The sequence below is a fragment of the Mustela lutreola genome, chromosome 4, assembly GCF_030435805.1.
Source record: "Mustela lutreola isolate mMusLut2 chromosome 4, mMusLut2.pri, whole genome shotgun sequence".
In the NCBI taxonomy this organism is placed as follows: Eukaryota; Metazoa; Chordata; class Mammalia; order Carnivora; family Mustelidae; genus Mustela; species Mustela lutreola.
In genome coordinates, this window is record NC_081293.1 from 162,744,153 (window position 1) to 162,770,033 (window position 25,881).

A 25,881-nucleotide genomic window follows, 5' to 3' on the forward strand; every position below is an offset into this window, starting at 1 on the left:
TAGTTGGATTTTGTTTTTTTTAATTCATTGTGATAATATCTGACTTTTAATTGATTTCTTAAACATTTATATTTACTGTAATTATTGGCTTTGTTGGGCTATTTTTAGGATTTATCTTGTTTGTTTCTTCTGTTGTTTTTCCCTTGGTACTCCTTACTTCTCTTATTTTGATAAAAAAATATTAATTTTTCTCTTAGCTCTGAATCTAATCATCTTAGTGAGTTTGTGTGTGTATTTGTGTGTTGTGGTGCTCAGATAAATTTCTAGAGATTGTGTATATCTTTAACTCAACATTTTATAATACATTAATTATATGATGCATTTGATGAATTATACTATAACTTACCAATGGTTTACTTTCTTTTTTTTTTTTTTAAGGATTTTATTTATTTATTTGACAGAGAGAAATCACAAGTAGATGGAGAGGCAGGCAGAGAGAGAGAGAGAGGGAAGCGGGCTCCCCGCTGAGCAGAGAGCCGGATGCGGGACTCGATCCCAGGACCCTGGGATCATGACCTGAGCCGAAGGCAGCGGCTTAACCCACTGAGCCACCCAGGCGCCCCACCAATGGTTTAATTTCATTTGACCCCTTCCCATCCTAGATGGTATGGTTTTCATTTATTTTACAAATGCATATGCTAGATATTCCATAATACAGTGTGACTTTGCTTTATTATTTTTTTTTTAATTTTTTATTTTTTATAAACATATATTTTTATCCCCAGGGGTACAGGTCTGTGAATCACCAGGTTTACACACTTCACAGCACTCACCAAATCACATACCCTCCCCAATGTCCATAATCCCACCCCCTTCTCCCAAACCCCCTCCCCCCGGCAACCCTCAGTTTGTTTTGTGAGATTAAGAGTCACTTATGGTTTGTCTCCCTCCCAATCCCATCTTGTTTCATTTATTCTTCTCCTACCCACTTAAGCCCCCATGTTGCATCACCACTTCCTCATATCAGGGAGATCATATGATAGTTGTCTTTCTCTGCTTGGCTTATTTCACTAAGCATGATACGCTCTAGTTCCATCCATGTTGTCAAAAATGGCAAGATTTCATTTGTTTTGATAGCTGCATAGTATTCCATTGTGTATATATACCACATCTTCTTTATTCATTCATCTGTTGATGGACATCTAGGTTCTTTCCATAGTTTGGCTATTGTGGACATTGCTGCTATAAACATTCGGGTGCATGTGCCCCTTTGGATCACTACATTTGTATCTTTAGGGTAAATACCCAATAGTGCAATTGCTGGGTCATAGGGCAGTTCTATTTTCAACATTTTGAGGAACCTCCATGCTGTTTTCCAGAGTGGCTGCACCAGCTTGCATTCCCACCAACAGTGTAGGAGGGTTCCCCTTTCTCCGCATCCTCGCCAGCATCTGTCATTTCCTGACTTGTTGATTTTAGCCATTCTGACTGGTGTGAGGTGATATCTCATTGTGGTTTTGATTTGTATTTCCCTGATGCCGAGTGATATGGAGCACTTTTTCATGTGTCTGTTCGCCATCTGGATGTCTTCTTTGCAGAAATGTCTGTTCATGTCCTCTGCCCATTTCTTGATTGGATTATTTGTTCTTTGGGTGTTGAGTTTGCTAAGTTCTTTATAGATTCTGGACACTAGTCCTTTATCTGATATGTCATTTGCAAATATCTTCTCCCATTCTGTCAGTTGTCTTTTGATTTTGTTAACTGTTTCCTTTGCTGTGCAAAAGCTTTTGATCTTGATGAAATCCCAGTAGTTCATTTTTTCCCTTGCTTCCCTTGCCTTTTGCGTTGTTCCTAGGAAGATGTTGCTGCGGCAGAGGTCGAAGAGGTTGCTGCCCGTGTTTTCCTCAAGGATTTTGATGGATTCCTTTCGTACATTGAGGTCCTTCATCCATTTTGAGTCTATTTTTGTGTGTGGTGTAAGGGAATGGTCCAATTTCATTTTTCTGCATGTGGCTGTCCAATTTTCCCAGCACCATTTATTGAAAAGGCTGTCTTTTTTCCATTGGACATTCTTTCCTGCTTTGTCGAAGATTAGTTGACCATAGATTTGAGGGTCTATTTCTGGGCTCTCTATTCTGTTCCATTGATCTATGTGTCTGTTTTTGTGCCAGTACCATGCTGTCTTGATGATGACAGCTTTGTAATAGAGCCTGAAGTCCGGAATTGTGATGCCACCAACGTTGGCTTTCTTTTTCAATATCCCTTTGGCTATTCGAGGTCTTTTCTGGTTCCATATAAATTTTAGCATTATTTGTTCCATTTCTTTGAAAAAGATGGATGGTACTTTGATAGGAATTGCATTAAATGTGTAGATTGCTTTAGGTAGCATAGACATTTTCACAATATTTATTCTTCCAATCCAGGAGCATGGAACATTTTTCCATTTCTTTGTGTCTTCCTCAATTTCTTTCATGAGTACTTTATAGTTTTCTGAGTATAGATTCTGTGTCTCTTTGGTTAGGTTTATTCCTAGGTATCTTATGGTTTTGGATGCAATTGTAAATGGGATTGACTCCTTAATATCTCTTTCTTCTGTCTTGCTGTTGGTGTAGAGAAATGCAACTGATTTCTGTGCATTGATTTTATATCCTGACACTTTACTGAATTCCTGTATAAGTTCTAGCAGTTTTGGAGTGGAGTCTTTTGGGTTTTCCACATATAGTATCATATCATCTGCGAAGAGTGATAATTTGACTTCTTCTTTGCCGATTTGGATGCCTTTAATTTCCTTTTGTTGTCTGATTGCTGAGGCTAGGACCTCTAGTACGATGTTGAATAGCAGTGGTGATAATGGACATCCCTGCCATGTTCCTGACCTTAGCGGAAAAGCTTTCAGTTTTTCTCCATTGAGAATGATATTTGCGGTGGGTTTTTCATAGATGGCTTTGATGATATTGAGGTATGTGCCCTCTATCCCTACACTTTGAAGAGTTTTGATCAGGAAGGGATGTTGTACTTTGTCAAATGCTTTTTCAGCATCTATTGAGAGTATCATATGGTTCTTGTTCTTTCTTTTATTGATGTGTTGTATCACATTGACTGATTTGCGGATGTTGAACCAGCCTTGCAGCCCTGGAATAAATCCCACTTGGTCGTGGTGAATAATCCTTTTAATGTACTGTTGAATCCTATTGGCTAGTATTTTGTTGAGTATTTTCGCATCTGTGTTCATCAAGGATATCGGTCTATAGCTCTCTTTTTTGGTGGGATCCTTGTCTGGTTTTGGGATCAAGGTGATGCTGGCCTCATAAAATGAGTTTGGAAGTTTTCCTTCCATTTCTATTTTTTGGAACAGTTTCAGGAGAATAGGAATTAGTTCTTCTTTAAATGTTTGGTAGAATTCCCCCGGGAAGCCGTCTGGTCCTGGGCTTTTGTTTGTTTGGAGATTTTTAATGACTGTTTCAATCTCCTTACTGGTTATGTGTCTGTTCAGGCTTTCTATTTCTTCCTGGCTCAGTTGTGGTAGTTTATATGTTTCTAGGAATGCATCCATTTCTGCCAGATTGTCAAATTTATTGCCGTAGAGTTGCTCATAGTATGTTCTTATAATAGTTTGTATTTCTTTGGTGTTAGTTGTGATCTCTCCTCTTTCATTCATGATTTTATTTATTTGGGTCCTTTCTCTTTTCTTTTTGATAAGTCGGGCCAGGGGTTTATCAATTTTATTAATTCTTTCAAAGAACCAGCTCCTAGTTTCGTTGATTTGTTCTATTGTTTTTTTGGTTTCTATTTCATTGATTTCTGCTCTGATCTTTATGATTTCTCTTCTCCTGCTTTGGGTTTCTTTCTTGTTCTTTCTCCAGCTCCTTTAGGTGTAGGGTTAGGTTGTGTACCTGAGACCTTTCTTGTTTCTTGAGAAAGGCTTGTACCGCTATATATTTTCCTCTCAGGACTGCCTTTGTTGTGTCCCACAGATTTTGAACCGTTGTATTTTCATTATCATTTGTTTCCATGATTTTTTTCAATTCTTCTTTAATTTCCCGGTTGACCCATTCATTCTTTAGAAGGATACTGTTTAGTCTCCATGTATTTGGGTTCTTTCCAAACTTCCTTTTGTGGTTGAGTTCTAGCTTTAGAGCATTGTGGTCTGAAAATATGCAGGGAATGATCCCAATCTTTTGATACCGGTTGAGTCCTGATTTAGGACCGAGGATGTGATCTATTCTGGAGAATGTTCCATGTGCACTAGAGAAGAATGTATATTCTGTTGCTTTGGGATGTAATGTTCTGAATATATCTGTGATGTCCATCTGGTCCAGTGTGTCGTTTAAGGCCTTTATTTCCTTGCTGATCTTTTGCTTGGATGACCTGTCCATTTCAGTGAGGGGAGTGTTAAAGTCCCCTACTATTATTGTATTATTGTTGATGTGTTTCTTTGATTTTGTTATTAATTGGTTTATATAGTTGGCTGCTCCCACATTGGGGGCATAGATATTTAAAATTGTTAAATCTTCTTGTTGGACAGACCCTTTGAGTATGATATAGTGTCCTTCCTCATCTCTTATTACAGTCTTTGGCTTAAAATCTAATTGATCTGATATAAGGATTGCCACTCCTGCTTTCTTCTGATGTCCATTAGCATGGTAAATTCTTTTCCACCCCCTCACTTTAAATCTGGAGGTGTCTTCGGGCTTAAAATGTGTTTCTTGGAGGCAACATATAGATGGGTTTTGTTTTTTTATCCATTCTGATACCCTGTGTCTTTTGACAGGGGCATTTAGCCCATTCACATTCAGGGTAACTATTGAGAGATATGAATTTAGTGCCATTGTATTGCCTGTAAGGTGACTGTTACTGTATATGGTCTCTGTTCCTTTCTGATCTACCACTTGTAGGCTCTCTCTTTGCTTAGAGGACCCCTTTCAATATTTCCTGTAGAGCTGGTTTGGTATTTGCAAATTCTTTCAGTTGTTGTTTGTCCTGGAAGCTTTTAATCTCTCCTTCTATTTTCAGTGATAGCCTAGCTAGATATAGTATTCTTGGCTGCATGTTTTTCTCGTTTCTTGCTCTGAATATATCATGCCAGCTCTTTCTGGCCTGCCAGGTCTCTGTGGATAAGTCAGCTGCCAATCTAATATTTTTACCATTGTATGTTACAGACTTCTTTTCCCGGGCTGCTTTCAGGATTTTCTCTTTGTCACTGAGACTTGTAAATTTTACTATTAGGTGACGGGGTGTGGGCCTATTCTTATTGATTTTGAGGGGCGTTCTCTGAACCTCCTGAATTTTGATGCTCGTTCCCTTTGCCATATTGGGGAAATTCTCCCCAATAATTCTCTCCAGTATACCTTCTGCTCCCCTCTCACTTTCTTCTTCTTCTGGAATCCCAATTATTCTAATGTTGTTTCGTCTTATGGTGTCACTTATCTCTCGAATTCTCCCCTCGTGGTCCAGTAGCTGTTTGTCCCTCTTTTGCTCAGCTTCTTTATTCTCTGTCATTTGGTCTTCTATATCACTAATTCTTTCTTCTGCCTCATTTATCCTAGCAGTTAGAGCCTCCATTTTTGATTGCACCTCATTAATAGCTTTGCTTTAAAGTGCAAAGGTTTTTCAAGCACCCTAGTGAAAATAATGAAATTGCTTTATATTTAACAAATATTTGTCATTTTAAATGATCTCCATTCTTGTCATAAATACATGTTTACTAACTGGTTTCATTTCTCTTTACACTGAAGAACCAGTTGCCAAATTCTTTCAGCCTTTGTTTATCTTTGTTTTATGTTCATTTTTGGAGGATGTTTTTACTGGATAGATTATGTTAAATTGGTAGTTCATTTCCTTTAAAAATATATTCATTGCCTTCTGGTTTGTGTTGCTACCGATGAAAAGTTAGCATTTTATTCTCATGTTTATTCTCTTGGATCTTGCTGTCCTTTTTCCTCCAGCTGCTTTTAGAATTTTCTTATGGCTTATATCTTTGGTGTTCTGTAGTTTTATCTTAATGTGCCTCATATAATTTTCTGTTGTTTTATCCTGTTTGGGATATGTTGAACTTCTTAAATTTACGCATTTATATTTTATTATCAAGCATAGAAAGTGGTTCGTGCAAAATGAGAAAAATGGTTTGTAGTTACAGACTATTTTAGAGGAAAAATCATGAGAAACTAGATTTATAATACTTACAGTGCTTTATTTGAGGTGAACCTTGAGATAAGAGAAAGGCATAAGAGCTAATTTAAGCAATGCTTAAGCATTTCAAATTTATCATGAGGAAAGATATCTTATAGATGAACATATAGAGATGATTCCTCTCAAATATTAAGCAAAAACTTGAATTATTCAGAATGCATTTATAAGAACATGCATATGAAAGATATGTAAGTACAGAATTTTGCATGCATAATCATGTCAATATAGAACCTCAAGTGAACTGAAAAAAGTTCCCCAACACTGAGCGGCTTATAGATTTTAAAATATATGATATTATCAAATTTATTTAATTAACAGATGACATAAATGACCCAGAGAGACTGTGGTGATCTACCAAGGCATATTAGGAAAGCATAAATAGAAGACAGACTGGATTTGTAGTCTTGGATGTCTAACTATATCACTGTATGTTACTATATATCACTATATTACTGCTATTTTCCAAGGAACACAGTTTAGGCCTTGAGTAGTATTTTATAAAGAAGACAGTAGAATGAAATAGGAATTAGATTATGAGTCTATATTAATATTTTGCTATAGTTAGAATGACAGGTATACTCTAATTTAGAATCAAGATGAAAATAGGAATAACAGCTGTATTTAAACCTTTAAGTTTTAGCTTTTTAAAGCAAAGTCCTTATTGAAATAAATCTTTCAGAAAGACATGATAGGCAGGTTTAAAAATTCTTCATTTGGATAGTGAATTAAAATTAGTTTGAGCTTATTATATGAAGAAAGTGTCTTGCTCCTTCGTGAGGTGTTTAATGAAAGAAGAAAAATTAAAGCACTAGATTATCCTAAAGTGGAATGCTGTTACTACTGGTATTTTAAAACATATCATATGCTTCAGGCAAATAAATTTAATTAAAGGATCCAAGTGTCTTCATAGATGAAGTTGCATTATTCATGCTTTTACAATGATCCTTTGAATCTAGAGGAAGTAAATGAATACTGACAGCATAACAACCAAGGGATAAAAGAACACAGATTTAGTTTTGTGATGCCAAACTAATTTCTTTAAACAAATGGACAGTTCAGTGCAATTGCCAGTAAATTCAGTAAATAAAAGCAGTTGTTTCCCTCAACTGGTATTTTTAATTTTTTAAAACTGTGTGAGTCTGATTGTTTCAGGTGGGGGAGAAGTATCTCACTGCCATTTGAAAGAAAAAAAGAAGTTACAGCAGACTTAATGCAGTAGCATAGTTAAAGATTCTTCTAATCCTTTATACGAAAGTCTCCAAAAGTCTCTTTGGTCCTTTACTGAAGAATTCTTTTCTAAATATCAGTTTCTTCCTATGAGATAAAAGAAAAAAAAAGAGTCTAAAATCTTTCTCAATTTTAGTCTAGCATTTTCTCTTTTATTTTTGGAATTCTACTGCATGCGGAGTGCAACTGTTAATTTTGCCCTCGATAAAATACAAATTCAGTATTCAAGTGGTTATAATACATGCATAGAAGCTTTAGCCAGGGTCGGTCTGAAATGAACATAAATATAACGTTTTAGAGCTAGCTAAAAATTCAGATTCTGTAAGCCAAAAGCCAAATTTACGTGATGAAAACAAGGAGGTGAGTTTCCCAACTTCTGACCAGGGGCTTGTCCTACCATATTAGAATGCATTAATAATTGGATGTGTTTTATGGAACATACAAAATTTCTGATGAAACCATAATATTCTCTATTAATTACCCAACTTTCCATAGAGCTACGTTTATTTCTGCCAGTTAGAACACTGGTGGCTAAAAGTGTGTTTTTACATCTATCTGGTTGGTGAACTTTTTCTGTAAATTGCTAAATAATAAATATTTTAGGCTTTGTGGGCCAGATGGCCTGTCAAAACTACTCAACTCTGCAAAAGCAGCCATAGACAATACATAAACGAATGTACGTGGCTGTGTTCCAATGAAATTTTATTTACAAAAACTGGCGAGGCAAGATCAGTTTTGCCCACGGTCTGTAGTTAGATGACCTGAGGTTTAGAATAACAATAACTTCATATGTATTTCTTAAATATCTCTGTGTGTATTTATATTGTATGATTTTTGCCGGGCTTTATGATATATGTGTGACCCATCTACACACAGAGAATAAAGTTCTTAAGGGTAGGAATTCTGCCTCATTTGTTTTTATATAGTCAGGAATATTGGCAGAGCAAATTTTATCTATCAAATATGATGGTTCTCACAACCAAATGGAAATAGCACAGTGATTGAGAACATTTACAAAAGCATATTCAGCCAGTCCTGGTTTCAAGAACTCCTTATAAAAAACTAGTTTATTTTCAAATAAGTTCATAGAATACTGCATGATGTAAACTTCATTTGATAGTTATATGTATTAACATTGTGAAAGCCACGATAAATGCTTGATATAAAGAAATCAATTGTTTCCCAAATTTACTTGAAAGAACTGTGTTTAAATTCACTGTTAGCATCTTGAATAACACATTTCTTCTTTCTCTTGATTTTCATGTCTCCATTCACTATTATTTATAAATGTGAGTACTAGGCTGTGTGCTACCCCCTGGCATACCATCTTAAAACTTACTAAAGTTTATTTATAAGGTAAACACTGTTTTGTTTGTTTTGATAGTCTTTTTTTTAATTAATTAATTTATTTTCAGAAAAACAATATTAATTATTTTTTCACCACACCCAGTGCTCCATGCAATCCGTGCCCTTTATAATACCCACCACCTGGTACCCCAACCTCCCACCTCCCTCGCCACTTCAAACCCCTCAGATTGTTTTTCAGAGTCCATAGTCTCTCATGATTCACCTCCCCTTCCAATTTACCCCAACTCCCTTCTCCTCTCTAACACCCCTTGTCCTCCATGATATTTGTTATGCTCCACAAATAAGTGAAGCCATATGATAATTGACTCTCTCTGCTTGACTTATTTCACTCAGCATAATCGCTTCCAGTCCCATCCATGTTGCTACAAAAGTTGGGTATTCATCCTTTCTGATGGAGGCATAATACTCCATAGTGTATATGGAACATCTTCCTTATCCATTTGTCCATTGAAGGCCATCTTGGTTCTTTCCATAGTTTGGCGACCGTGGCCATTGCTGCTATAAACATTGGGGTACAGATGGCCCTTCTTTTCACTACATCTGTGTCTTTGGGGTAAATACCCAGGAGTGCAATGGCAGGGTCATAGGGAAGTTCTATTTCTAATTTCTTGAGGAATCTCCACACTGTTCTCCAAAGAGGCTGCACCAACTTGCATTCCCACCAACAGTGTAAGAGGATTCCCCTTTCTCCACATCCTCTCCAACACATGTTGTTTCCTATTTTGTTAATTTTGGCCATTCTAACTGGTGTAAGGTGATATCTCAATGTGGTTTTAATTTGAATCTCCCTGAGGGCTAGTGATGATGAACACTTTTAAAAATAAATGAAATGTCTTTCTAAAATACAATTTGTTTGTTAGAGCAGTTTTTGGTTAACAACAAAAAGTGAAACAGCAAGTACAGGTCCCGTCCCCCCCCCCCCCCCCGCCCGGGGTAACATAGGCTCCACTACTAGCAACATCCCACATTAGGGTGATACATTTGTTACAAATGATGAACCCACACTAACACATCATTATCAGATAAAGTCCATAGTTTGCATTAGGGTTCACTTAGTATTTACAGTCTATGGGTTTTGACAAAGGTATGATGACAGTTATCCTTCATTATAATATCCTACAGAGTAGTTTATCTGCACTCAAAATCCTCTGTGCTTTTTTTTTTTTTTTTTACTGTCTCCATAGTTTTGCTCTTTTCAGAATGTCATATAGTTGGAATTACATAGTATGTAGTCTTTTCAGATTGGCTCTTTTCACTAAGTAAAATGCATTTAAGTTCCTCCATGTTTTTTCATGGCTTGATAGATCAGTTCTTTTTAGCACTGAATAATATTCCATATTGTTTGCATATACCACAGTTTATTTATTTACCTATGGAAGGACATCTTGGTTGCTTCCAAGTTTTGGCAGTTTTAAGTAAAGTTCCTATAAACATCCATGTGCAAATTTTTATGTGGGCATAAGTTTTCAGTTCTTTAGGTAGATACCAAGGAGTGCAATTATTTGATCATATAGTAGGGGTATGTTTAGTTTTATAAGAAACTAACATACTGCTTCCAAAGTGACTGTACCATTGGCATTCCTACCATCAGTAAAGGAGAGTTCCTTTTGCTCCACAGCCTCATTAGCATTTGGTGTTGTCAGGTAATGTCTTTTTGTCTTATTTCTTGAAAAAAGCTAAAAAGTCAGAAAATCCATTTCCTTTTTTTCATTTGTATTGTGTTGAAATAACACATTCATAGGTGATTGCAAAAGACTTGTTCTAGGTACTGGAATAGCATCTTTGAATAGAGTAGCATTTCATGACCCTATTTCTTCCTTCTATTGGAGATATTCACAGTCTAAGATGCTGGCATTTGGGGCTGATACCCTTCTCATTATATGTCTTCTTTGTCTAGTAAGCAGCAAGGGTTTTGTGATATAAATATATTTGAGAGAGACACTCAAACATACTTTGCCAACTGCACAAATAATCCAGCCAATACAGAAGTAAAAAAATGAACAAAAATTCTGGTGATTAAAAAAAAATTAGTAAATGGGATAATATTCTTACAGTGTTCAAGTAAGAAGAAAAGTAAATTATTTCTTAATTATTTACATTGGCTGTATGTGAATTTAGTTTTGGGGGCTAAAGATAAACATGATTTAACTAAGTCAGGATTCTATGATTAGAGTACTGGTGTTTTGACTTCTTACCAAATTCTCTATTCAGTACATCTCATCTGCATATTGTAAGAGTATTCCTTAATGTCATTCTTGGTGTTATGATCATAGGTATCAGGGAAAATAATGACCAGTTACATAGAACCCACTCTTAATATTACATTAAAAATTAAGCAACATGTGAAATGAATGTAACAACCCTCGAAGATTGCTGGGATTAAAGTCTGTCAGAAATCTTTCTGTCTTTTGCCACACGTGATGGCAAGTAGGCATTAGAAGTATTTTGCAACTTGCTGCATGAGTCCAGGGAAAGTTAGAAAAATTCTGAGTATGTTTTTCTGAATTGTGTCCAGAAGATTGGTCAATTTGTAATGGTTTTTGTTTACTTCCTAACTATTTCATCTTACTGAATAATGTTGGAGGAATAGAGTAGAGCAGCATTAAGACCCAGCATTAAGGAGTTCTTATCACCTCTTAATAAGTACATCACTGTGAGTGCATGGGATAACTTTCAGGTTCCCATCCTCAGTTTCCCCAGATGTTTCTGTGCTTCTTTGGGTGTCAGACAGAGACTACTTTTAGTAATGATATCTACATTCAGACTGGAGGAAGGGTGTGGCTGGTGAATGTGGGAGAATGTTTAGAATGTGCAACTCTTGATCTAAAATTTGAAAAGTAGAACACATTTTCATGCACTGACTTTTTTTTGTGATCTAACTACTTAGGTGTTATGGTTACTTCTGATTTTTAGACCAGGACCTTTAAAGTATAAGTAGTGTTTCCTAGAAATTGCTCCAACGAAAAAAGATGGTTGAAAGAAATAGGGTCTAGAACTTAAAGAGGCATATGGAAGATAATGAAAGATAGGGTATTAAACTAATCTGTGTATAGAAGCTTTTACAGATGGGGCATGTTAGGAAATGATGGCAGACACGGAATATAAATGATGGAGGGTATTGGGAGTCATAAAAAGTTTGAGTTTGATGAGAGAGAAACATGATTGTAAAAATAAAGTAACAGAAAGAACATCTTAGGCAAATGTCATGAAAAAAACATAGCTTTTTGTTTTGATTATTATTTCAAACCACAAATCAATTTTCAAAATTTATTTTGGCTGACATATAACTATTTAATTTTTAGTATTTCTTTTCAACTTAATGGTCACTTTTCTCATTTGAATATGACTTGCGTTTCTCCTTATGTGATGTAGAAATATAGTAATGTAATGAATACTCAAAAATAAGAATGACAAGATAGAAAATACCTTTAAAATTAGACATTGAAAATTTTAAGTTAAGAATAACATGTTTCACAGTTCAAAGTGGAAAGAAAACCATTCTAGAGGAAAATGAAAGATTCCACTTTGAAAAAGCAAGTGCATTTTTGCATCTCTTTTTGTGTACCAAGAAGTTGCTAAATGTCTCAGAAATAAATGAGTGAACGCTAATGTCACACATTTAAGGTGTGGTGACACAAGAATTAGGAGGTATCAGCAGTACTAGTGCTGACAGTGGCGAGCTATGTGAAATGAAGAGTAAGAAATTATTTATTACTGGCCTAGTTAGGAGTTGTTCCAGGGAGTTATCCAAAGTGAGGTTGTGTGTATAGTAATGAAAATGTAAAGGTTTGGTAGCACACTTATGAAAGTAGCCCAATTTCTTATTTCCTACAACTTCACAAAGGTTCTTCTGACAATTTATTGATAATTATTGACTAAATGTGGAATCCACTGATAGGGTGGCAAGGTAAAAAGAACAATTTCTTTATAATGTTCTTTTGCCCAGATGAATCTTATAGTAGAAATAAGAGGGTCAGATTAAAATTCAGCATTACTGCTGCTGACTTAAGGCCACTTAGTGATTCTGAGATTCCAACACTGTTAGATTTCCTGTCTGATGTCTTTCTGCCTTCTGAAGAGCATGTACAAAAATTTAAAAAAATCTCTTCTTCCCAAATGAAGTTACTGGGAAATTGAACCAGTACTCTTTTTGCATAAACAGTTATACACAAGACACTGGCTTTCTTGTGGTTTCTCCTGTAACAGTGTCAGAATCTCATTTAGATCCTGGACTTTTTTGTTAATATGAAAAAAGCCAGGGTGCTTGAGTGGCTCAGTTGGTAGGGCGACTACCTTCAGCTCAGGTCATGATTCCAGAGTCCTGGAATCGAGTTCCACATGGGGCTCCCAGCTCTGTGGGGAGTCTGCCTCTACCTCTGACCTTCTCCCCTCTCATGCTTTCTCTCGCTCACTCTCTCAAATAAATAAGCAAAATCTTAAAAAAAAAAAAAAAAAAAGGAAAAAGCCATTATTCTCTCTGGGCAAATGCACAGATAGGCAGATATAAAAAAAAAATCAATCCTATATTTTCCAGAGGTATAATTGACTTGCCAGACTCATCCATGGAACCCAATTTGATATATAGTCTTCTGCAAGATGCGTCAGAGCGAGACCCACATGGGGCACTGTAGTGAATACTGCTGGTGCTTAGTCCACATCCTCTCTCTCTAATTCTCTGTGCCCTTTCATATCCAGTACTGGTGCTCTCGCTTGCTTGTTCTTGGAGAGCTGTCCTCAGGTACTCAAGCCACTTCACCCACTCTTGCAGAGAGCTGGAAGTACCCAGGAGTAATTTTTGACAGTGACTAGGGTACAGGATAATGATCATCTGTTTACCACCTCAAGTTCTGAGGTGTGACTTATACTCAGACATACCTTGAAGGAACAAGCTAAAGCCACCTTCACCGGGACTTTACAGGAACTCATACCTCCATGGCTTCTTCCCTTTTCCTGTTTTGCTTTTCTTATTCCCTTAACCAGTTTTCTCAGGGAGCTTTTCTTCTTTAATAAATCACTTGGCATACAAAGCATTCTCTCTGGATCTGCTTTTCACTCCAGACTAACCATAACTATAGAGTTTAATCATTCGAACCAGGAAGCATATCTGATTATGAATGGAATGCTCTTGTTAGTGATGCTGGACAGGAGTATGTAAACATCAGAGGTCTAGGACAGATTAGGACATGTTCATGCTAGAGCTCCAATGGCTCTTTCAAAGACAACTCTTCAGAAATCATTTCATTCAAAGCTCTTTTAAGATATGGCATATCACTGATTTATACACATTCAACCCTGCTTAACATTTTGCTCTTTCTGTTATGTCACCAGTTTAAGTCATTATTAGCTCATGGTTAGCAGTTTTTTCAAAACTGCCCCTCCTCAGCCCCTACTGCATGACTCCTCTCTTCTCCCTTCACCCTACCTCGGTCTCCCACACTGAGTTATAACGTCAAGTCTGCCTTTCCTCTTGGACACAATTTGCTTCAGTATCATCTGGGATTTAGCAACAACCCCAAATTGCTCCTCACATATTCTTCCAGAGAACTCAAAAGCACAGATGTAAATTCAGTTCTAGCAATAGCCAGTAGCACCCCATATTTCCCAAAGGAATGTAGGCAAATTAACCTTTGTAAGTGGTGATTATTTCCATGTGATTTTATGTCTGTTTTGCCTTAGTTTCAGTAAACTTTTATTTGTAGGCTAAATTTAAGGAGCATATAATAATGAGATTCAACCCAGATTCTGATGTTTGTGATTTTTAAAAATTATTTACAGAATTTATTTAGAGCTTTTAAAATCCCAAGTAGATAGTATACATTGTGTTTGATTTTTGTTAAATTCTGGAAGTGTAATTTTTGAGTTTTCTATATGATTGGTGAAACCAAAGACCTTTCATTGAAAATAATTCTGTATTACAATTATATTTTTTTAGATGAAAATATTTTTGTCTCAAATTTTTCTTTTCTTGCAAATTTTTAATGATGTTCTTGACACAGTTCACATTATAAATGATGTGAACAATTAATGTTATCTTAGCTATACGTCTGAATGGACCCAATTCAGTTTTAGAATCATCTATTTGATTTCAATATGACAAAATGTACTTGAATTTGTTGTAAGTATGACACTATTTAACCCAGGCAGTGTAAATCACTTCTCAAAGGTTTAGAAATTTATCCTAAATTTTTCTAAATTTATTTAGAAATAAAGGTATTGAAATTTAGATCTCACTTACTTTAAGGTAAAAATTACTTCCACAGCAGATAGAATTTAGCTCTCATCAAATCATCATCATGGGATAGTTTTAAAATAGACATACTACAGTTTTAAAGCTTTAAAGTTGTAATTCATTTGCTTTAAGTAATATTGTTTTTAATTTTATGATAATGATGCTGCTGTGTTTTCAAACAAGTGGTGAGATGAAGTGTCATAGTGCAGATTTGAATCTCATAATCAGGTGCAGCAACTTGCCGTGTCCTTTTTTCAGCTGGAAATAACTATCATTGTGATTTTATACATTACAGAAAAATGTTTAACTTAATTTTATTTAGTGGATTGGGTATCTTTCCAAAACAAGGATATAAATAAACTCAGAGAGTTGAGAATATAAACTAAAATGAATAGAGTATGCAAAACGATTAACTCTTTTTGTCTAAGAGTCAGGCATGGAATATTGGCATTTTCTGGAACGTCAGTGTAATTTTATCGTTTGGTATAATAAAGCAATTAATTGAAATATTAAAATATCCATTGATTATGAAAGTGGATATTTGGTACTAGAAAATTTTAAGCACATCTGTTGTTTTTAAAATAATTCTCTTGAGACTTCACAGTATTTACACAGGGTTAACTCTGTCCAATCTTGTTCCTAATGTGCTTTCTAAAAGGAAAGTAAATATTTTATTTTGTTTGCATATATAAGAACAAAAGCCTCTTAGAAAATAGGAAATTTAATTCTTTAAGAAATTACTAGTGTGTTAAATTAGCAAAGAACTATTTTTTCTAACCATTATTATTGTTGTTATCCCAAGTGTGGGTCACAGTTTTCTCTGTTGTTGATATACAAAAACAAGTATAGTATTATTTTCCATGATTAGAGGGGTCAGTATTTTCTGACATTGTTCTATACAAATTGAAAGAGTTGTTTCTTTAAGACTGATTTCATGTCACAGGATCAGCAGTAGAGAAAAAAGACAAGCAGAAATGAAAATATTATCATACATTTTTCCTGTTTTCCCAAATCATTAGTCAATAAATAAGAAGAACAGGATCATGTGTTTATAGCCAATCAACATTGTTTTAATATTTAAGGGAGATATGTAAAGAGTATTGACAGAAGTATTGAAGGGATGCATGTAAATTATATAGTTTGCTGGCTTTTAAAAGTTTGAAAGTTTAGCTTTGTTTTTTAGATATAGAGTTGGTCCTCATTTTAAACCAGCCTTGCCAATCATTTTGTTAAAATTTGAACTTAATCATATCACAAAGCCTCAATGAGCAAACTCTCTCCTGCCCCTTTCCCCTTCTTTTCTGTTGTGGGTCAGCCATAAATAATGACAGCTTTTTAAGAGCTTTTTAAGAGCTTTAAGCATAAAATAATAGATGAAGAGAAGTCAAGCTTGTCTGTCATTATATCCATACTTTCAGCACTTGCTTATTTGTTTCCATCCCATATTCATTTGCCCCTCCTGCACTTCTGTTATATTTACTAGCTGTGGGAAGGAGTTCATCTGCTAACTTTAGGAGTTATGTAAGTTTTATTTCTATAGCTTCCTATTTTCAGAAATTAAGTTTATTATATCATTTTATGGAAATTGAGATCTCAACTACATCATCGATGGTAAATTTGCCAGTCTGATTTGTATAGCACCACTTTAAAGTTGGTGTTATACACAGAGTCAAGCGTTCTTTATAATATCAGATCTGAAACCTACAACAGAGAAAAAAAATCGCAATTTCTTATTTGCGTTTGACTGTTCAATTCTTTTTCCATTGCGTTGACTCTTATCATTTTGATTAAGTAGGATAGAATTAACATTGAAACTCTATGCATGTATTGCAGGCTTACTGAACAATACCAACAATAAATGCAGATGCCCTTTTGTGGACACAGCACCCAGTGATGAGTTCAGTCATTTTCTTTAAATGTAATTAAAAAATGGGAAATAAAGCTCTATTAATGGTGCTAAAGCATTGAAGTTTTTGTGTAATTGTTTTTTGTAGTGAAGGCTTTTTCTCTTATAAAATGTTATTAACTGAACTTATTAATGAATACAGTTAAACACACCTCTATTTTAGTGGTTAACATGATAAATTTGAAATAATTTATAGTAGAGGGAGTAGCCAACTTTTGGGGAATAGTGTTATTTGTCAGAAATTATAAATTGCCTTAATGAAATAGAAGGGCTCAGTTAGACATTGCTTTAAACAACACAGGTACATAACAGTAGAAGGAGCACTAGCTAAAACTTAAATCTAATAGCAGTTTTGCATTTTGCTTTTCTTTTGCTTTGTTTAGAGGACAAGATAGAGTGCTTTGAGGCATATTTTCACTTCAAAAGCATTTGTCTCACATTTTAGAGGTAAATAAGCTCTCAGAGTTCATTTTATATGGCAAATTTTAAGTCATTCTTTAAAATTGATTGGTATGTTTACTTTCTCTGTGTAATCTTTCTCACCACCAGGACCAAGATAAGTGCTCCCATTTCTTCAGTTTCTTGGCATATCATATAAGCTTCGTCGTTATTCTGTCATGTACCTATCTTTATGTATCTTATTTATATCACCAATTTTAAGTACAAAAACTGTTATAAAGTAGTTGCTTAATGAATGTCTGATGGATACATACATGAATTAATGAAGAAATCTTGAAATGAATTGCTAAAAATATAGTGGTGGCTTTGATATAAGTTGTATGCTTGTGAAATTCAGCTTCTAATATCTTCCTGGGTTATCTTTTAAGATGTGATATGCTTTGGATGTAATCACCAAAATATACTTTATACAGATTATTCTGTTTAATTACAGAATATATTGTAATCACTTGGACCAAAATACCTAAATCCCATCCTGGATTTAATAGGAAATTTGTCTATGTAGTTCCTCATGAATGAACCTATGAAAATAATTATTTTTAATTGCATGTTTTAATAAAATTTTTAATTATACTCATTAGAATCACAGCTATGATGAATTATAATTTATGCTTTTAAGGAGTATAATATAAATTTAGCCTAAATTATTTTTTATTTTCTATAATATACTGTTTTAAGTTTATCTGGTGTTCATTAACTATTAAGTAAAAATTGGTACAAAATCTACTTAGCAAAATCTACTTAGTAAGCCTAATGTTGGTTTTAAACTAGGTATTGACTTCAGAAATTGGAGTGAGCTAAAAAAAATGTAGGAGAAAGAAACAGCACAAAGTCAAGTCTCTCATATATTTCTTTATACAAGAAGGACTTTTCTCAACAATGCTAATAACTCTATCCTTAATAATAACTTTTCTTTAATCTGTATGCTTCTAGATTGAAAAGACCAATTCCACTCCATTTATGATTATCTGGTTTTTATTTTTATTTTTTATTATGTTATGTTATTTACCATACTGTACATCATTAGTTTTTGATGTAGTGTTCCATGATTCATTGTTTGCATATAATACCCAGTGCTCCATGCAGTATGTGCCTTCCTTAATACCCATCACCAGGCTAATCATCCCCTCATCCCCCTCCCCTCTAAAACCGTTTCTGGAGTCCATAGTCTCTCACGGTTCATCTCCCCCTCCAATTCTCCCCCCTTAATTTTTCCCTTCCTTCTCTTAATGTCCTCCATGCTATTCCTTATGTTCCACAAATAAGTGAAACATATGATAATTGACTTTCTCTGCTTGGCTTATTTCACTCAGCATAATGTCCTCGAGTCCCATCCATTTTGATGAAAAAATTGGGTGTTCATCCTGTCTGATGGCTGAGTAATAATCTATTGTGTATATGGACCACATCTTTATCCATTCTTCTGTTGAAGGGCATCTCAGCTCTTTCCACAGTTTTGCTGTTTTGAACATTGCTGCTATGAACATTGAGGTGCATGTGGTCCTTCTTTTCACTACATTGTATCTTTGGGGTAAATACCCAGTAGTGTAATTGCTGTGTCATAGTGTAGCTCTATTTGTAAGTTTTTGTGGAACCTCCACACTGTTTTCCAAAGTGGCTGCACCAACTTGCATTCCCTCTAATAGTGTAAGAGGGTTCCCCTTTCTCCACAACCTCTCCAACATTTGTTTTTTCTTACCTTGTCGATTTTGGCCATTCTGACTTATGTAAGATGGTATCTCAATATGGTTTTGATTTGGAGTTCCTTGATGGCTAATGGTGATATGAACCCTTTTTAATGTGTCTGTCAACCATTTGTATGTCTTCTTTGAAAAAGTGTCTGTTCATGTCTTCTGCCCATTTTTTGACTTGATTATTTGTGAGGTTTTTTTGTTGTTTTGTTGTTGTTGTTGTTTTGTTTTGTTTTTGGGTGCCGTGTTTGAGAAATTCTTTATATATCTTGGATATCAGCCCTATGTCTATAGTGTCATTTGCAAATATGTTCTCCCATTCCATAGGTTGCCTCTTAGTTTTGTTGACTGTTTCCTTTACTGGGCAGAAGCTTTTTATCTTGGTGAAATCCCAAAAGTTCATTTTTGCTTTTGTGTCCCTTGCTTTTGGAGATGTGTCTGCAGTTTTTAAGGAGTGAACTGATAATCTTTGGGGGATGGTCCAGGAGGTTAGTAGATTAACTCAAAAGTTATTTATAGTCTTTGAACCAACAAGTGTTAATTGGGTGCTTACTATATGCCATACATTGTATTAATAAATGGGGACATGCCAGTGAGGGAATTTTGAGACCATCTTCCATAAAAGATTCTTCATTTTAGTGTAGAATGTAGACATGTAAATATACAATTGAACTAGAATGTAGAAAGAAATGCTAAGGATATGATTACAAGGCTGTAGTAGAAAAAAGTAAAATGTTTCTATCTGGGAAGGGGAAAGACTTTTTCTAAGTACATGACATCTTAGCTGGCTGTATATAAGTAAGGATAAGAAAGTAGGAACTATAGAAGAGGGAAGAATATAGGAAATACTGTGGAGGCACAAAGAAGCTTGGTATGTTTGGAGATGAAATGTAGTTCAGCTTGTCTGAATAGAAAATGTGAAGATGGGAAAGACTTAAGGATGAGCCTAAAAGGATGGCATAGTGACATATTGTGAAAAAGTCCTGTTTTAAAGATGTTCAGATTTATTCTGTGATCAGTGAGCACTCACTGGAAGAGTTTAATTAGCTAATCCAGATTGGGGAAGACTGAGAGATGCACTAAGACGTGTGGTGACAGGGATGAAGGATTTGAGTCATTTGGGGGGTATTAGGGCTTTTAGGTCAAATTGGATGTTGAGGGCAAGGGGAGAAATCTGGATTTCTGCCTAGCTGATGGTGAAAACAGAGAACAGAGTAAGAGGTAGAAGACGGCACAGAAGATGATACAATGATTCAGGTTTTGAAAATGATGTGCTAAGGTGCCAAGAAGTCAGCTTGCTAGACTCAGGAGGCAGTCATGTGAAAGATAATACATTAGAGAGAGATTATTTTCAAGTTTGGAAAAGTGGTCCAGAAATGCTTCAAAAAGAAAATGAAATTTTAAATTGCTCTTGAAAATAGTATAGGTTCTAATTGTTTGAAGTACTACAAAAAAATATTGTGGATCTGTGAATTTTATGAACTGTGAATTTTATGAAGAAAGAGGGAAGAACTAGAAATTATAAAGGCATATTTGGGTAATGGTAAGTATTAAGAAAAACAACAGAATTGTTTAAGGATCAGTGGGAAGAAAGCCTTGAAAGGTAGATTGACCTACATGGAGCCGGGTTTTGAATTTCTTTCCAAGCATTTTAGAGGCTTTTAAAAAATGTACTGTATAAATTTTGAAAGTTAGTGACATGATCAGAACTCCACTTTCGGCCACTAATGGCAGTAATACGAGCCTAGGCAGGAAAGGAGGAGGAAGAAATCAAAGTTAGGAAGCTTGAGGAAATGATGGCTTCAAATAAAATTATGATAGTGCAATTATAAATGAAGAGTCATGGAGAGCATTGAAAAGATAGAGTCAGTGTGGCTTAGAAAATGATTTAGATATGATAAATAATGAATAAGTAAGGGGCTGAAAATAATTTTGAAGGCCTTACATGTGAAAGCCATTGATGGACATGGGAAGACACTGATAGGGAAATAAAGATTAGGATTCATCTCTTGTATTCATATTTTTTGGAAGTATACTTTGCGCTTGTCAATGTACTAGGTTTGGTATGTAGAGATTAAAAAAAAAAAATGAAAAGAAAATAAATGAAGAAAAGAAGAGATGCTGCCCTTAAAGTATTTATATTCTAGCGAGGGCAATAGAAACGTAAAGAATATCTTCTGGAGCTCATTTAGGGAGACGTTGGGTTTGTGATTCTAGTAGACATCTAGGCAGAATGTTTCAGCTTGGAATTGGAAAGAGGAGTTATGCCCAGGAAAGAGGATGAGGATGCATTTAAGTTCTTACTTTACTTGACCATCCTGACACTTTGGGCATTGCTAATAAAACCGTTTTTCAGACCTTACATTTTTTTATTCCTGTCTAAAGTCCTGTCACAACCCAATAAATCTTCCATTCTCTGTTATTTTTAGTCTCCGTAATCTCACAGATACCCATGGGTTTACTATTACTTATAAGTTCATGAGTCCTAATTTCTGTCTCTAGCCCGGGACTATCTTTTGAGTTTTATGTGCATAAAACAACTGTTGCCAGATATCATTACTTGTACATCTTAGGTGTGTTTCAAATTCAACATACCTCAACATTGAGAGGTAGGAACCAGTCTTTCTGCTTTGAACCAGTCTGTCTTACAGTATTCTGGTATAGGCAGCTGGTACTAATCATCAATCCAGTTGTCCAAGTTAGGAATCTAGGATTCATCCTTCATCATTTTATTTCATTACTCATTTCCAATAGTTGTCAAGTCCTGCAGAGTGAAACTCCACAGCAGTTCTTGACCAGTCCTCGCCATTTTTCTCATTGTCATTGTCCTTGTTCATTACCGGCATTATGCTGTGGCCTTCCACAGAGTCATGTTACTTCCAGTTTGACTTCCTTCCCAATCCATGAGCCATACCTGGTTGTTATGAACTACGGCGCCTGGCACTGTTCCAGGTACTTTACGTGTATTCAGCCCTCTCAAATCTAAGGGGTAAGTGTGTTCCTCTCTTTTTTGTGTAGCATATAGAAATTGGGGTGAAAAGGTTTTTCAGTTTCACACAACCAGAAAATAGGGGAATTGATTGAAAGGCAGATACTCTGAATGGTGGTACCATGCCCGTACTCACTGCAGATTATATGCCCTGATCTTATACTGCTTTTATATTATAAGCTGCTTTGACCCTTGAACTATTAAAACAACAAACTTAAAGCCAGTGGTTTATACCTATTCATTTCAATATTTTTTTCACTATAATCTTTTTGATAAAATTTTTATACTTTATTTAAATATATGTACAGGTGAATTTCATGTCAGTCTTTTAAAACTTCAAAACTCACCATTTCTTTACTTTTCTCTCCTTTGACTAAGCCTAGATAAACATTCATTTGTGTGCCACACTCTATCCAAAGATATGCCTTGTAATTTTTGTAAACATGATGTTAATAAGAAATTATTATTTTTTTAACCAGGGGAATAACATTATCACACAGTAGGTGTGGCATCATTTTGAAAAATGTTCTGCTAAACAGAGTTGATGAGAAGTGAATTGGGATATAGTTTAAGTCTGGTTTTGTTTCTTGTATAGTGATATTTCAGAGTCACCTATTAGATTAATGCACCAGATTCAGTAATATCCTCATACCTAATGAGTCTGCTTAGATACTCTTCACCACATGATAGTATATTAAAAGCCTCATCTGCTGTAGGTTTTTTATTTAACCTGGATACCAACCTGACTTCTTGTACCTTTCTAAAAGGAAGACCCTAATGAGAATGTCTTCATAGTCTATTGAGACTGGTTGGATGTAATTTTAATCCCTATATAAATCTTCATAGATGGCATACAGAAAAACCTTAAAATAATGCTAAGATATATTAAATATCTGTTTGGCTATCATGTTGTCAAAATTATCTTAAGATATCTCAATGTAAAATATCTTAATTTCAACTTACCTTTCTGATCTATTGCTGCTAAAAAGACACTATTGGTATATGAATAAAAGTAATTAATGGGTTGATGAAACTTCTGTCTTTTTTTTATTTGCAATTTTTAAAAAATTATTTTTTTCAGTGTTCCAAAATTCATTGTTTATGCACCACACACAGTGCTGCATGCAATACGTGCCCTCCATAATACCCACCGCCAGGCTTACTCAACCCCCACCCTCTTCCCTTCCAAAATCCTGTTTGTTTCTCAGAGTCCAAAGTCTCTCATGGTTTGTCTCCCCCTCCAATTTCCCCCAACTCACTTCTCCTCTCCACCTCCAATTTTCCTCCGTATTATTACTTATGCTCCACAAGTTAAGTGACTATTATGCACTTGTTCTCTCAACAGATAATTTACTGAGCATCAATTACATTCTAGGAACTATGTTATGTACTTAATATTTACCATTTAATATAATAGACAAAGATCCCTGCCATCATAGATGTCACATTTATACCATTCTTAGAATAAAATTTCCATAGCTAGAGGTGGCCTGGGAATCAGAGCAGAAAGAACATAAAAAAAATATTTAGGTTACAGAAGGGGAAAGAAGTGTGCCAAGAATGGGTAATGAATATCAGTGTTGTGTAATTAACAATTTTTATTAGTGAGGACTGTGACCTTTGCATCAACATCACAGTGTTTTGCCATAAATTACATTTATAAAAGTTGAATCCAGTCTGAAATTATGAAAGCTGAGTCTTGAGGAAATGGCCCACATTCAGAGAATTCATCTAAAATTTGCAAAGCTTCCCCAAAGGACTGACCATTTGTTACACTGACACATATGTTCTTAAAAATCACATTTCTACCTATCCTGAGAGCAATTGATGTCTCTGTAGCAGTTGTAAGTTTAACTGATTTTCTGAATTGTTCTGTATTGAAATGTTTTTGGTTCCTTCTTGGATATCACCTAGTTGTTTTGAATTAGGAGTGAGAGGTACAACATTCCTCAGGCAGACTCCTGAGCAGTATCTGAAATATCTGAAAGATGTAGACTTGATCTCTGATTCTCCAGTCTTTCAATTATTTGAGATCCTCCCTTGGGTGGCTTGATTCTCACTGCAAAGAGCAAAAACCATTTATTTAACATTCAACACGGCTTTCTAAGTAGCAGATTATTAGAATGTTGTCGTGTAGGTGATGCAAAGATTGATGACACACTGTCATCATAAGTTGTTTGCTATCATTTAAATGAGTGCACTTGTGATGAGCACTAGGTATTGTATGGAAGTATTGAATCACTAAATTGGTCCACCTGAAACTAATACTACAGTGTCTGTTAACTAACTGAAACTTAAATAAAAACTTTAAAAAATGAGCCATCATTTCATTATTTGTATAATGGAATAATTTGAGCTTGCTTTGCTGTCTGAGAAACTACAGTGAAGCATATTAGTAAATTCCACTACATGTTAAGGTTTTCTTTCCAGATGAAATTCAATTAGTACACTGTTTAATAATGTATTAGCCCACTGCTATTTATGGCAAAGCTTATTTGCTGCAGAAGCAATGCTTGTTTAAAAGAGTGGCTGTCTAATATTAGAAAGCAGGAAACATACAAGGCAATAAACACTTCAAAAATTTTTGTTAGGGGCTTATCAGAATTCAGTGTTAGCTAATACCTCAAAACAATATGATTTTATTGGAAAGGATTCTGAATTTTCTGAGAAAAGTAGGATATTCCGGTTAAAGTGATATTTCCTAGGCAGCATGAGTTTTTATGTGGTTTATTAAATTACCATGTTCTTTACTTTTCTTGGATATACAGTCAAAACTCTTTTCTGGAAAAAAAAAGGCAGTTCTACCTAGGGAAGAACTGAATATATAGATGGATTTTTATTTTCCAATTTCAGTATTTTTCTTCTTACTAAGGAAAATACAATGAAATAATTCACATCTATTGAAAAATATTCTTTGACGATTTAAAAGGCTTTGTAACATGAAACCTTCAGGGCAAGTAAGATAGTTAATAGCTGTTCTAACCTCATTTGAAATTAATACCAATGTATCAATCTGAAATACTACTTTTTTTTGGTTATGGAACTTATGCAATTCACCATTGGTTGATCCCCTATGTGCAAGATATTATGCCAAGAAACTTGGGGGATACAAAGTCAAAGGAGACTAAACAAAAGAGATTACTCTCAGTGCAATCTTAACATGTAGGAGGTGCTAAAATTTGACTATGATGCGAGGTAGGATGCAGTAAGTGCTTCATTAGAAGTATAAGTGGAAGACAGAGACCAAAGGAAAGAGCGTAAGACCTCCAGTATATGTTTTTCTCAGGGCCTTAAAAGAAAAAACAAGATTTTAATGAGTGAATAATTAGGAAAATATATTATATATTGTAGACTGAAGGAATAGCATAAGAAAAGGAATGGACTGCTTAAGAAAAGAATAGTCTGAAGAAGTTGGGGGATAATGAATAACACATGGTTGTATCTGTGGTGGGAGAGATGATGGAAGTCAGAATGTGGAGATTCTTGAATGCCCATATCCTAGAAAACAGAGCCTGGGACAAAGGTTAAATGCTAACACTTTATTGGGTACTTCAGTCTCAGAAGGTTATGGCAAGTGAGGCAGACAGGATGGAAATCAAATATAAGATGTTACACTACTGAGTTATCACCTGTTTTACAAGAAATCACAGCTGGTTGTTTGGTCAAGCAGAGTATCTCCAGAGAGGCCATATGGAACTGCTGGATTTTGAAACAGTCTGTCACTGGGTGGAAGGTGAGCAGTTTAACCTCCTGGCTGCCTCTCATCCCATCTCTTGTAGATCAAAATTCAAAATCATGGGTGATAAGAATGTCCTAAAACTAGACAATGGTATTGATTGTGCAATTTTGTGAGTATACTAAAAAGCACTGAATTGTACACATT